A 13,494-nucleotide genomic window follows, 5' to 3' on the forward strand; every position below is an offset into this window, starting at 1 on the left:
GATCTTCCCAACCCAGGGATCCAACCCGGGTCTTCTGCATTGCAGGCAGATTCTTTATCATCTGAATCACCAGGAAAGCCCTGTGTTATATCCATAGCCTTCCATAAAGAGGCCCTGCACTTGGTAGATGAACATTTGTGATCACCATGCTGATTTTTATTAAAATTAGCAATCACACATCAGTGCTAGATTCGAAACACCAATGACATTTTACGCAGACAGTCACTTTCCGGCAGCAGAGCAGTTCTGATAGCATTCAGCCAATGCCCTGTATGTTATTTTAAGAATCAGGCCAAAGAAGTAAAGAAACAAGGAGGGAGATATTGAGAAGGTAAAAGTCAACATAAAATGCATCATTCTTTCCTCTGAATGGGGTTGTTGCTCAGTCTCTAAGTTGTGTCCAGCTCTTTGCGACCCTGCAGCACGCCAGGCTTCCCGTTCCTTCCCCATCTCCTGGAGTTTGCTCAGAATCATGTCCATGAGTCGGTGATGCCATCTAACCATCTCATCCTCTGTGGCTCTCTTCTCTTTTGCCTTTAACCTTTCCCAGCATCAGGGTCTTTTCCAATGAGTCAGCTCTTTGCATCAGGTGGCCAAAGTATTGGAGCTTCAGCGTCAGTCCTGCCAATGAATATTCAAGGTTAAATGGGGTGACTATCATTAATTTTACAAGAACCACAATGATGGACTTTCCTCCTGGTTTCTGTTCTCAAGGCAGAACCCTCCCCCAAGCTTCAGCTGTTGCTTCTCTTGGATTGCTCCAGTGGTTTCTGAGAAGATGTGAACTGTCTAGGGATTAAGGCTTTCAGAAGTATGTCAATCTATCCTGCCATCTTGAAGATTCACCCACCTGCCTGGGCTATTTAGAAATGACGCTGTTTCCACAAATAGCTCATTGCACTGAAAATCAATTGGAGAGAAGAGCTCACGGTGTTTTAGGCTGATGGTCATCCCTCTCGTCACAGTTGTCATTGCGTTATTACTGTATCTGTTCAATCTGCAGATATTTACTGATGATTTACTACCCACCAGGCATTGTTTCATGGCTGGACGCAGCAGTGAACAGACACTAGAATCTTATATTCTGGCCTGGTATTAAGTGGTCTCTCCCTATGTAATAAATATGGGGTTCCTTGGTGGCTCAGTGGTAAAGAATCCACCTGCCAATGCAGGAGACACAGGTCAGGAAGATCCCCTGGAAAAGGAAATGGCAACCCACTCCAGTATTTTTGCCAGGGAAATCCCATGGACAGAGGAGCCTGGTGGGCTGCAGTCCATGGGGTTGCAAAAGAGTCTGATATGACTTAGCGACTAATCAACAGATATCACAAATACTTAATAATGATCAAAACAATAAATGACGCAAACTGATAATAATAAAAATGTGATTGCCTTGTCAAATTTGAATAGGCATTAGCGATGTGCCAGGCACTGTACATGTATTAACTCCTTCATCCTTGCAAACAAACAAACAAAAAAATCCCTTACATCGGCTTTAACCTACAAAAATGAATAATTTTATGATTCACCAAATGCAGTGATTATTCCCACTTTAAAGGTGAAGAAAAAGAAAAGACTAAAGAAATGGTCAGGCTTCCCTGGTGGCTCAGCGGTAAAGAATCCGCCTGCCAATGCAGGAGATGCAGGTCTGATGTCTGGGTTGGGAAGATCGTCTGGAGAAGGGAATGGCAGCCCCTCCCCAGTACTCTGGGGTAGGGCAGGATAAAAGAGTTGGACACTACTGAGCAACTGAACAACACCACCAACAAAGAAGTGGACACATGTCCTTGACATTATTCAAATACAAATGTTGGAGCTGGGATCAAACCCATGGTCCCGGACTCATCACCACACTGCCCTGAACCGGAAAGGCAGAACTTTAAATATGACCAGAGGATAGGAGACTGGTTTTAAAAGAGGACTGGCAGCTGTTGATAATCGCTCTGGATGGCAGTACCATACGCCTGGCTCCCGTTGGCTGAATTTTATTTTCGCCATCCTTTTTAGATGACAATAACAGTTAGCCCTTCTAATGACATGCAGGTGCCAAGATAAGGCCTGGAGGAAGAACTTCCTTTCTTAGTTAACCCCCGTGATTCACTCACCCTTCTTCCTATGGTTAGGAATTTATTTTAAGTAACTGGCTTCCAGGGGATGTCATGGGGAGGGACATAGACGGCTGGTCGGATTTTGCAGAATTTCATTAACTTGCCAACTCTGACCTTCCCTAGGGCCTCTGAGTAAGCTGAGTCCTTTCTATGAAAGCATCCTTGTAACTTTTTGATGTGGGTGGTGTGTGACAGATCCTTGCAAAGCGTTAAGGTGCCTCAGCTTCCTGCAGGAAATCTGTGACCGAATCTGGGGCCTGAAAGCGGAAACATTAAGTGTATCGTGGGAGAAGAGGAAGGCAAAGTGCTAAAGTTATTACTCTGAACAGAGGAAGTCAGAGCATCCTGCAGAAAACTTCCTGTTTAGCCAGTAGACGAGAAAACAAGAAGAAAAACACTCGGCCTCGATGACTGCTGTGTAAATAGATTCCCAAACTTTCATTGCCTTGGGCAGGGCTTCCTCGCAAGAATTCACAGCTTCCGGAGGTGAAGGGTGAGTCATGTAAGCAGACCCAGCTTCCCATCTTCCTTGTTTTGGCGGGCACGTCCAACACCCTGCTCCCCCAGCTCCGGCCTGTGTGGCATCCGAGGCTGGACTTTCCCCCTGGAATGCACTTCCTTCGGCTTGCGTTAAACCCTCTGCTGAGACGGATTCAGAGAATGCGATTCAAGGGCGCAGGTTCCAAGTCTCCGGCTTCCTCCAAGGCCAGGCTGTGGGAACCACAGACTCCGGAATGAGCAAGGCACCCTGAAGCTCAGATGAGGTGTGAGCAGCTATTTATGCTTCTCATGATACAGTTCCAGGAGAAAACTGGGCATTCTGAATTTCTCTATTCAAAGGTTAAGCACTTAAGGGGCTTCCCTGGTGGTCCAGTGGCTAAGACTCCATCCTCCCAATGTAAGGGGCCCGGGTTTGAGGCAAAGAGCTGACTCACTGGAAAAGACCCCAATGCTGGGAGATATATCGCATGTTGCAACTAAAAGAACAGGCCTCAATGACAATCAAAGATCCTGTGTGCCGCAGCTAAGACCTGGCAGAGCCACATTAATATATAAATAATTTTTTTTTTAAGTTTAAGCATTCAAGAAAATGTCTGGTATTTGGTCCCAGATGGTGTCATGGTGTGTTACATCCTATATTGTGTTATGTGTTAGGTGTCTTATGTTATGACAGGAAGTCATTCTGAATAAAGACCTTCTTAGCTGTCTTAAGATCTATCAGACTAGATTGCTTTGTATGGAATGAAGTAGAGTGGTTAGAGTGGGAAGGAATGACAGCTGGTCCCTTCAGGGGTGTTAGCTGTCCAGACCTCGCCGTGGATGCCAGCTGCAGCTGTGCGTGGACTGTCGGGCTGTCTTCTCCCGAGGACGGCCTTCATTTTCCTCCTTTGCTTCGTTTCCACTCTCTAAATGAGGCTGGCCTCCCTGTTGTTGCTTTTCTTCCCCCCATATTTTCTTTTCTGAAATTTCTGATCGAAAAGCACTCGCAACAAATAGATAGTTAAGTGTAGAGAAACACTGGCCTTACAAATCAGTAGAGACGGAAAATGTTAAAAATATTTAAATTGAAGTATAGCTGATGTACAATGATGTATTAATTACTGCTGTACAGCAAGGTGATTCAGTTATACATATATACATTCTTTTTTTTTAATATTCTTTTCCATTATGGTTTATCATGGGACTTTGAATGTAATTCCCTGTAGTGAATCACTCAGTGGGACCTTCTTGCTTGTCCATTCTCTGTGTGAAAGCCGAAATCTGTCAACCCCAACCCCCAGTCCATTCCTCCCTCAGCCCCTCCCCCTTGGCTACCACTGGTCTGTTTTCTATATTTCTGAGTCTGTTTCTTAAGAACATATTTAATCAATGGTTTTTCCGGTATCCCTATTCTCGCTCTGTTCTTTCAAACACCACAGATTTGAACATCAGCCATCATTTGAAGGCAGCACTCTGATGGTGACACTTTTATAAGAAAATTTTTAGTGACTTCCTAAGATCCTGAGACCCTTCGACATACGTTTATATATTTCTTCTAAGTCTTCAGGCTGCCGTGATGATTTATGATAATGATAATAACATATACTCTGCAATAATAATAACATACACTCTGCACAGTGTTAATATTGGGAATAGACCTGCCTGGTGACGGTGACCAAGTTCAGTGCCAGCTGCGAGTGGCCAGCCAGTGCAGGCTGGTCATTATTCGGGTGACCTCTTCGCCACAGCGACCGTCCTTACCCCGCTGCCAGTGGCTGCACCCTGGGTTGTCACTGAGTGTGGCTCCACCTTAGAAACCCGAGCTCCCCTCTCTGACTCCGATCCCCTACTTACCTAACTCCTCCAGAAGCTCTTTTTTTAAATATTGTGTTTACTTGGCTGCCTTGGTTTTCGTTGTGTCATGAGGGAGCTTCGTCGTGGCTTAGGGACTCGCTGGGTGCGGCACGTGGACTCAGCAGCTGCGGTGTGCGGGCTGCAGGGCGCTGGGCTTCCGGGGTGGTGGCATGCGGGCTCCAAACCGCCTGGCCTTCATCGCTCCATTGCATGTGGGATCCTAGCTCCCTAACCCGGACCAAACCCACGTCCCCTGTGTTGCAAGGCGCATTCTTAACCGCGGGATCGCAACGTAAGTCCTTATTTTTTCCTTACTGTATTCTCACGGCTGATCGCAGTGCTTGGGGTATGACAGATTCTCTCAGCAAATCTGTCTTGAACGTGTGAATGAAGGCTTCACCAGCGACTGGTGTCCTTGGACTTCCCATCTTTGCTTGAAGGGTGTGAGGCCATCACGCCTTGTCTCAATGTGCGTCCTTCTGAGGGCTAATGCTGAGGGCAAGCACCTCTCACCCGTGTGCATTTTCTGTTCCAGGAAGTGCCTGTGCAGATCTTCCGTCTATTCAATTCCCTACTTTTTCCATTGCTGATTTCTCAAAATTTCTTGACAAATCTGGGTAGTAACTCTCTGTCAGTTTTAGACGCCGCCAAGTTCTCCAGGTTCTTTGTGAATGCTAATCTTCACTCAACAAAACCCCTCTGACTGCTGCAGCTGCATCTATGGGAAAAAGCAAATCAGATTATGTAACCGTCCTGATGAAAATCCCTTAATGACACTTAAGTCCTTAAGATAAACATAAAACCTCTTAACAGGATATGTAAGCTCCTCCAACGGCTTACTTAATTCCTTACTACTGTCCCTCTTGTTCTTGGCTTTTTCCTATAGCATGATGGTACTGTCTTCTAAGCCAGGACTTTTTTGAGATGAAGGGACCCTGTTAATCAGGACATCAAAGCAGTCGGTAGGAACAGGAACTGTCTAGGTGACCTGGGACTTCTGGTCACCCTCGCTATCTGGGAGTTTCTGCTTCTTTGAACCTGAAAATATTTCTGGGCTTTTTCTCTATAGATTTTTCCTTTATCGTCAACATTCCTTCCCACTCATTCAGTTTTCCCCAGGATCACCTTCCCCTGTCATTTTTTTCAGGTCTCAGAGCTACTCCAATCCGGAGAGAAGCCTTCTCTGGACACAGTCATATACTTTGAAAGAGACTTCATTTCTTTTTCTTTCTTGATCGTCATGACACTTTGATTACATTTCCTGCTTCGTGGCTAACTTCTCTGTCTGACTGTGAACTCCAGGGACTTGTCTGCCGTGCTCACTGGTGCAGCCCACGGGCCTAATAGAGCTCCTGTAACAGGGTTGGTGTTGACTTCATGCTTGCTGAGTGGTGCAAGTTCATCTGCACAGCACCTCTGCAGGGTGAATATTACGATCCTCAATTTTTCAGGTGAGTCAACCAAAACCTACAGAGGTTGTATGAAGCCATGACGCTGGTAGACCATGTAGCTTGGTAGGGTAATATGAAAACTGAGTTTAAACCCCATGCTGTTAAGCACTGTGCATCTTCCCTCTGTGAATGAATCCTCTTTGTTCATTTGTACATTTTATAAAACGTACCTAACTCACTCCTGCTGACTGCTGTTTGGACTATTCATCTGAATAACTCTGCTAAGGAAAACATAAGTCTGAAAGTGTATTTCAAAACCTAGAAATATCTAAACTCTTTGATCTAATAACTCCATTTCCAGAGCTCTGTCTTATAGGAATAAATAAAAGATGAAGAGAAAAATTTATGCACAAAGATACATGCGGCCAAGTAATTTATATAAGCAGAAATGTAAATTTCCTGCAAGCTTAATAAAAGGAATGAAATAATTAATTAAAACACGACAGGTCCATGGAAGAAATATATGTCATCATTAAAATAATGTTTACAAAACTGGTTTAATAATGTGAGAACATACTTGCAATAATGTATTATATTAGAATATAATAAAAAGTGGCTAAGACTCCAGAAGGAAAGGGGTGACCTTTGGGAGGGTAGTGTTGACATATACACACACTACCGTGTGTGAAGTAGATGGTTAGTGAGAAGCTGCCGTATATCCCAGGGAGCTCAGCTCGGCGCTCGGCGATGACCTAGAGGGCCGGGGTGGGGTGGGGAGTGGGGGGAGGTTGAGGAGGGAGGGGACATATGTGTACTTGTGGCTGATTCATGTTGTTGTATGGGAGATGCCAACACAATATTGAAAAGCAATTATCCTCCAACTAAAAAAAAAATGAAGAATTTCAAGATGGTGACAACATAGAACGCAACCAAAAACGTGGTCCCTCTGAGTGTGGAACCCTGTGTCTACACACGTTTTACACTTATAAAACCAGTCCTGTGTGCATATTACAATAACAAAATAACTGGAAAAAAGTATATTCAGTTATTTCTAGCAGTTTCCTTTTGTGGTTGCATTATGAATAGTTATTGTCTTCCCACTGCTTTACTAAATTCCCTAAAATGTTCTCCACGACATATATTACTTTAATAGTCAGAAGTAAAGATTATTTTTAAAAGCTACAGATTTTCATAAGTCCTACAAAGCTACAGTTATATCCTGAAGCTTAACTATGAGGTTTCCTAGAATGTACTTGGAGTGTACTTTGTTGCTCAGCACCCCCAAATACTTCTCGGCAGAGTTTTGGTTATTTCAACTATTGTTGCCTCATAGTAATAAGATTAGCCCTTGGAGACTTGACTGAAGTTGGTAAAGGGTGTCTTTATTATCCTTTTCCTTTTTTTTTTTCCCCAGGAAGATCTCTCTGTCTCTGCATTTTTTCCTTTTATCCACACATTGACGACTTATATCCTTCTTTATCAGAAGAGGAAAAATAGTTATCCTTGGTTACAGGGTTGCTACATGCAAAAAGCCACACTACGTTAACTGTAGCGCCCCTTTCACTGTTTAACGGTCTGATCCAGTAGACACTGTAATTTCAGTTTCATAGAAGAGAATGTGGAGTCCTAGAGGTTAATGTATAGGGCCAAGGCCGTAATCCTGGTAAGAGACTGGACAGGACTAGACCTCAGCTGGAGTCTCCAGATAAGGTCACCAACACCTCCTCCTACCTCTGGGTGTGCCTGGATGCCTTAGATCAAGAGGTGGGCTCTACTTCCCTACTGGAATTGGGAGTGGGGTTCAGACTTGCTTTGACCAATAGAATGAAATAGAAGTAATATTCCAGAACTTCAAAGGGTCAAGCTTAGCAGCTCCCATTTCTTAGAACTTGGAACCCAGCCCCCAAGCTGTAAGGACATCCAGACTAGAGCACTGGAGACCATGGGTAGAGGGGTTGGAAATAAACAGGTCGCCTCACTGTGTATATAAACCTCACAGCCTAGTAGGGATGAGAGCTCTGGGAACTCTAAACTCTAATCTCAAAGCTTGTCTTATAATCTGTGCTGTCATGGAGGCGAGTAAAAAATGCTGTAGAAGCAGATGAAGAGGGAGTGATTGTGTGTGTGTGTGTGTGTGTGCGCGTATGTCTATGGCTGGGGGAGTGGTGAAGGTCACGTTATGAAAGAGGTCATATATCTGGAGGGTTAGTAGAGTTTCCGAAGTAGCAAAGGATGTTCTAGGCATTTCCAAAGAAACAGAGGTGTGGCAGAACAGGGTATGCCCAGGGAGTGTGAGCAGAGTATTTTCTATGGTTTCTTTGTGTCATACACATCTAAGCATTAAATCCTCTGAAGGCTCTAAACTTTCTCACTGCAGTTTCCACACTGGTGAGGCTGCACGAGGCTAGGGCGAGGGTTTCCTGCAGTGATTGGTGGAGAAGGACTCGGTTTTTAAACCTTTATTCCTCTTGCTCAATTCTTTGATTGTGGTAGTATACTGTGTATTAGTTTCTGAAGGCTGCTGTAACAAATGACCACAAGCCTAGGGGCTAAAGGCAAAAGAAATCCATTCTCTCATAGTTCTGGAGGCCAGAAACCTGAAATCCAGGCATTAGCAGGGCCACACGCTCTCTGAAGTCTCCAGCAGAGAATCTCCCCTGCCTGGCCCAGCATTTGGGGGCTCTGGCTCTCCTGGCGTCTGGGCACACGACTCCACTCTCTGTCTCACATGGTCTTGTCTCTGCGTCCTCTCTTTTCTGAGAGAGACAGTATGACAGGCTTTAGGGCCCACCCTCGTCCAGAGTGACCTAATCTCAACTTCTTAGCTTAATTACATCTGCAAAGACCCCTTTTTCCAAATGTGGTCACCTTCAGGGGTTCTGGGTGAAAACAAATTTTGGGAGAATGGTCATCATTCAACTTTAGACAGGAAATCAAAATCTCTCTTGGCTAATCTCTCATTATATTTAAGGACAAATTAAAATACAAATCCTTCTTGTGTCATCATTCATAAGCTTCAAAGTTTAAAATTTCTACAGAGTTTAATTTGAAATGCAACTTCAGGTAAAGGACATTAGCAGGTTCTTCTAGGCAGGACTCTTATCAGAGCATAATTGCTCCGATGGCTAGCTGTGCCAAATTGAAATCTTAACACAATATAATGGGGTCGTATTAAATGGCAGTTGGAAGGTGGTCTACAGTATTACACGTACATGTTTTTCATTAGATTTTACTGTCGGCAAATGCTGGTGTGAAACCCACTGCCCTGCCTCATACGAGGAGAACCAAAAAATACATCAACATCTGGGATCTTTGTGTGGGTTATTTTGTGGGTTCCAAAGACTACAAACCGAATTCAGAGAAACATGAATGGAAATTCGATGGGGTTTATGTTGGACTTTTAGCCTTGCTTCTTTTGTCAGGAAGGAAGGACTGCCTGGAAGTGGAACTTGTTGCTTGACTATAGTTTTCTTTGAGACTCAAGTTTCTATTCTTAATCCAAGAATAGAATTTAGAATAGTTTCTATTAATCCAATCTCACTCTCACTTGAAGAGTGAGAGGTACTCCCCCAGCCCGTAATATGATAGGATTTTACCTGCTGTGGTAACATGCAAAACTTCAGGTGAGTTTAAGCTGCTTTCTCTTTGGAAGCAAGAGAATTTTAAGGCTTGTAGGAGCTCTTTCAGTTTTCTTCAATTACTATCATTGGGAAAGTGAAAGTTGCTCAGTCGTGTCCGACTGTTTGAGACTCCATGGACTATACAGTCTGTGGAATTCTCCAGGCCAGAATCCTGGAGTGGGTAGCCCTTCCCTTCTCCAGGGGATCTTCCCAACCCAGGGATCGAACCCAGGTCTCCCGCCATTGCAGGCAGATTCTTTACCAGCTGAAGCCACAAGGGAAGCCCATCTTTGGGAACTGTAGTAATTCTAGGTGTTTCCTTTAAAAAGTCTACATCTATGGAGGCAGCTGGAGAAGGAAATAGCAACCCACATCAGTATTCTTGTCTGGGAAATCTCATAGACAGAGGAGCCTGGCGGGTCAAAATAGTTGAACAGCACTTAGCGACTCAACTACCGCGACCGCACAGAGGCGGCAGGGAGTCTGTTTTATTCAAGTCTTACAGGGAGCGCTGAACGCTTTCCAGTCTCTTCAACACTGTCGTCCGTGACCATCTTCATAGTTTTCATTATCATCACTATCATCGCTGTCAGCGTCACCATCATCAGTACCAGCTGGAGAATTCCCTCACTGAGCTCATGGCTGGTGGTCATACTCTCCTGTCCTCCAAAAGAAAACAGCAGGAAGTGCCTCCCAGAATATTCAGGTGGGCCGTTTGCCTGCTTGCTCCATTTCTGTGTTGATTTCACTGACGTATTCAAAGCATTCACTGACTCTAAGACATGTCAACTCAGGATGCCAGATGACTGGTCTCAACAGCGCAGACCCAGCCTGGCCCTGAGTTCTGTGCCCTCTGCTTCTCGCGCTATGATGGTCTGCTCTCACGAAGGCAGGAGATCATTGTTATCTGGATGAAAGCCTTGTTACCTTCTCTAGAAGTGAGGACTGTAGCCTCCACGCAGAGTTGACATCAGAAAGGTGGAGTGCACTTCGGGGCAGGGCAGATTACCTCGTGCCACTGCCCCTGGACTTTCTTCTGACCCTTCATCAGTGGTTCATTAGATCCAAGGAAGCGTGCCCTGGATGCAAGCCCAGCAAAGACTCTGTCCGTTGAGATATTCCCTAATTCAGGACACAGCCTCTGGAATTCAGAAGCCAGATCTCTGTGCGTATTCTCTAACTGCTTGGCACATAGAGTTTCAAATGAAAGACAGGCTCTGACCAGTCAATGCTTTGAGAAGCTGTGCAAATCCCACTTAACGTTCCACAGACTTAGAGACGTGTTTTTCCACCTGATAATTATTTAAAGCAATTTGGCTGCTCCAGCTTCCGTCTTGACTTCCATCACTCAAAATCTGGGAAACTTATATCCAGCCCTCCTGGAAGACTCATTGAAAGGTCTGGAAATCTGTTGCGCTGAGGAAATGCTGAAGCCGGCAGCTAGGTGGCGCTGGCTGCCACGGACTACGCGAGACACGCTTGTACATGTCGGAACATGCCCGGTGTGCAAGGGACACGGCTGTGACGCCCTGCGAAGGGGTCTGGGCTGAGAGGCAGGGCGCTCGATTTGAAACAAAAGAGAAATCTAGACGTTTCCCTGCATCGCTGTCACGCCACACCATTACTCGCTGTTGAACGTGACCCGTGGCTTCTGACTTGTGAAAGGAAACAGAGAGCCCGATGGTACTTGCCTGGTCATTTGCAATTCTGATACTCTGTTTAGTTTGTTTTGGTCGTGCCGTCAACACGGACCTGGAGCGCCACAAAAAAGCCAGAAGCTCTGAATTAGCAGTCGGAAGAGAACTTGGTTTCAGTCCCCTTTCCATTAATGCCTATTTCCCACCAGCCACATAACCTGTGCATTTGCAATTATTTCTCCAGCGGCACTGGCTTTCTTAAGCTGTAGTCAGGAAATAAAACTGCTCTGGTGGAAAGACCGGAATTGCAGCTGAGAACATAGGAATGTCCATCGAGCCTTCAAGGTCCTGAAAGTGAAAGAGAACAAAATGTCAAGGAAGCAGGTTTAACAGAAGTAGAATTTTATCAATTTCTAGTCACATTGGCTGGCAGCACCATCTTCTACAGGGTCGCTTCATTCAGGCACAGGAGATATTAATCTTGAACAGTGTTCTGCTCTGTGAATGCTTATGGAAAATGCTTTATAGATAAATAGCGCATCACATTTAAGAGGTACATTTAATCAGTTCCATTTATTGACTGTAATGTAACTACATGAAGTGGAAAAAGTCATCAAGAATGTGCTTTTTGTTAATATTTCCAACTGTCCTCAAAGATACCAGCTTTAGTGTACATACATCTGTGATTGTGATGGGCTTATTGTGCAAGAAAAAACGGAGCATACTGTTGATTTTTTCTTTTTCTTTTCTTTCTTTCCTTCTTTTTTTTTTTTTTTTTGCACATATTGACTGGTAAAATGCTGATCCTAATTAATTCCCAAGTGGAAACAGGCTTACAGGCTGGCAGAGGGGTCATAAACTTTATTGGTCTCAGAGATGCTGGGATCTTTGTTCTAACAGGAGTAGCTTTGGCTCAGGTTAATAATTCTGGTGGCTCAGTGGTAAAGAATCTGTCTGCCAATGCAGGAAATGCAAGAGATGTGGGTTCAGTCCCTGGGTCGGGAAGATCCTCATGTAGATGTTCAATGTAAGGGAAAATAGGGAGGGGTTGGGAGGAAGAGCCTTTCAGTTCAGTTCAGTTCAGTCGCTCAGTCATGTCCGACTCTTTGCGACCACATGAGTCGCAGCACGCCAGGCCTCCCTGCCCATCACCACTTCGCCTGCCCACAAAGCCAGTCTGACCCTGATTGGACAGCAGAAATCCTAGAATGCCCTGCAGTCCAAGGGAAGTTCAGGGGAGTTGGGGAGTGCTCAAGCCAAAACTGGCCATTAGAGGACCTCCTGTCTCCAAAGAAGGGCTTTGCCTGAGTGTCGTTCGCATTCAGCCACTGGTCAGGGGCAGCGGCCTGTGGACTGTAGAGCCTCAGCTGACACAGGATGCTGGATTCCTGAGCTCGGCAAGCGGGGCCTTTGTTCAGTGATCTTCCCTGTAGTTGAAGATCTGTAATGGGCATTCTCATGCTGACACACCCATCATTTTTTTTTAAAAATTGTTTACTTATTTAGGCTGCGCTGGGCTTTAGCTGTGGCACACAGGCTTGAAGACGTTGTGGCAGGCAAGATCTTTAATGGTGCCATGTGGGATCTAGTTCCCCGACTAGGGATCGAACCTGGGCCCCCTGCATTGGGAGTGGTCCTAGCCACTGGGCCACCAGGGAAATTCCACCAACACCATTTGCACTTTCAAGTGTGAGGAGATATACCTAGGACCACACACAGGCAACCATAACATGACCACGTGAGACTCAAGAGTGCAGTTTAAGTATTTAAGGAGGAATAGCCTTCTTGGGAACTAAAGGAAGGAAGGAGCACACACATTTAGAACAAGCAACATGTCACTGGCCTTGGTAATGGACCTTGTACAGGGATTAATATTTTGTGGGGGAGGCAGGGGGGTGGGATGGACTGAGAGAGCAGCGCTGACGTCCAGGCAATATGCGTGCTCGTGCCTGCTCAGTCACCCAGGCCTGTCTGACTCTTTGCAACCCCATGGACTGTAGCCCACCAGGCTCCTCTGTCCATGGCATTTTCCAGGCAAGAATACTGGAGTGGGTCGCGATTTCCTCCTCCAGGGGATCTCCCAATGCAGGGGTTGAACTTGTATCTCCTGCATTGGCAGGCGAGTGTAAATAGAGAGCTAGTGGGAAGCTGCTGCGTAGCACCGGGAGCTCAGCTCGGTGCTCTGTGATGGCTTGGGGGTGGGATGGAGGGGGTGGGAGCGAGGCTCCAGCTGGAGGGCTTACATGCACACATGTAGCCAATTCGTGTGTCGTACCGCAGAAACCAACACAACATTATAAAGCAGTTACACTCCGATTAAAACACATTATTATAAAGTATGAAAATGATTCTATTAGCTTGATGCCGGCAGGGAGGAGGGGGCACCCCTCATGGAGTAAACAAT

The sequence above is a fragment of the Bos grunniens genome, chromosome 19 (assembly GCF_055505025.1).
Source record: "Bos grunniens cultivar Pamir isolate PY7600 chromosome 19, Bosgru_T2T1.0, whole genome shotgun sequence".
Classification (NCBI taxonomy): domain Eukaryota; kingdom Metazoa; phylum Chordata; class Mammalia; order Artiodactyla; family Bovidae; genus Bos; species Bos grunniens.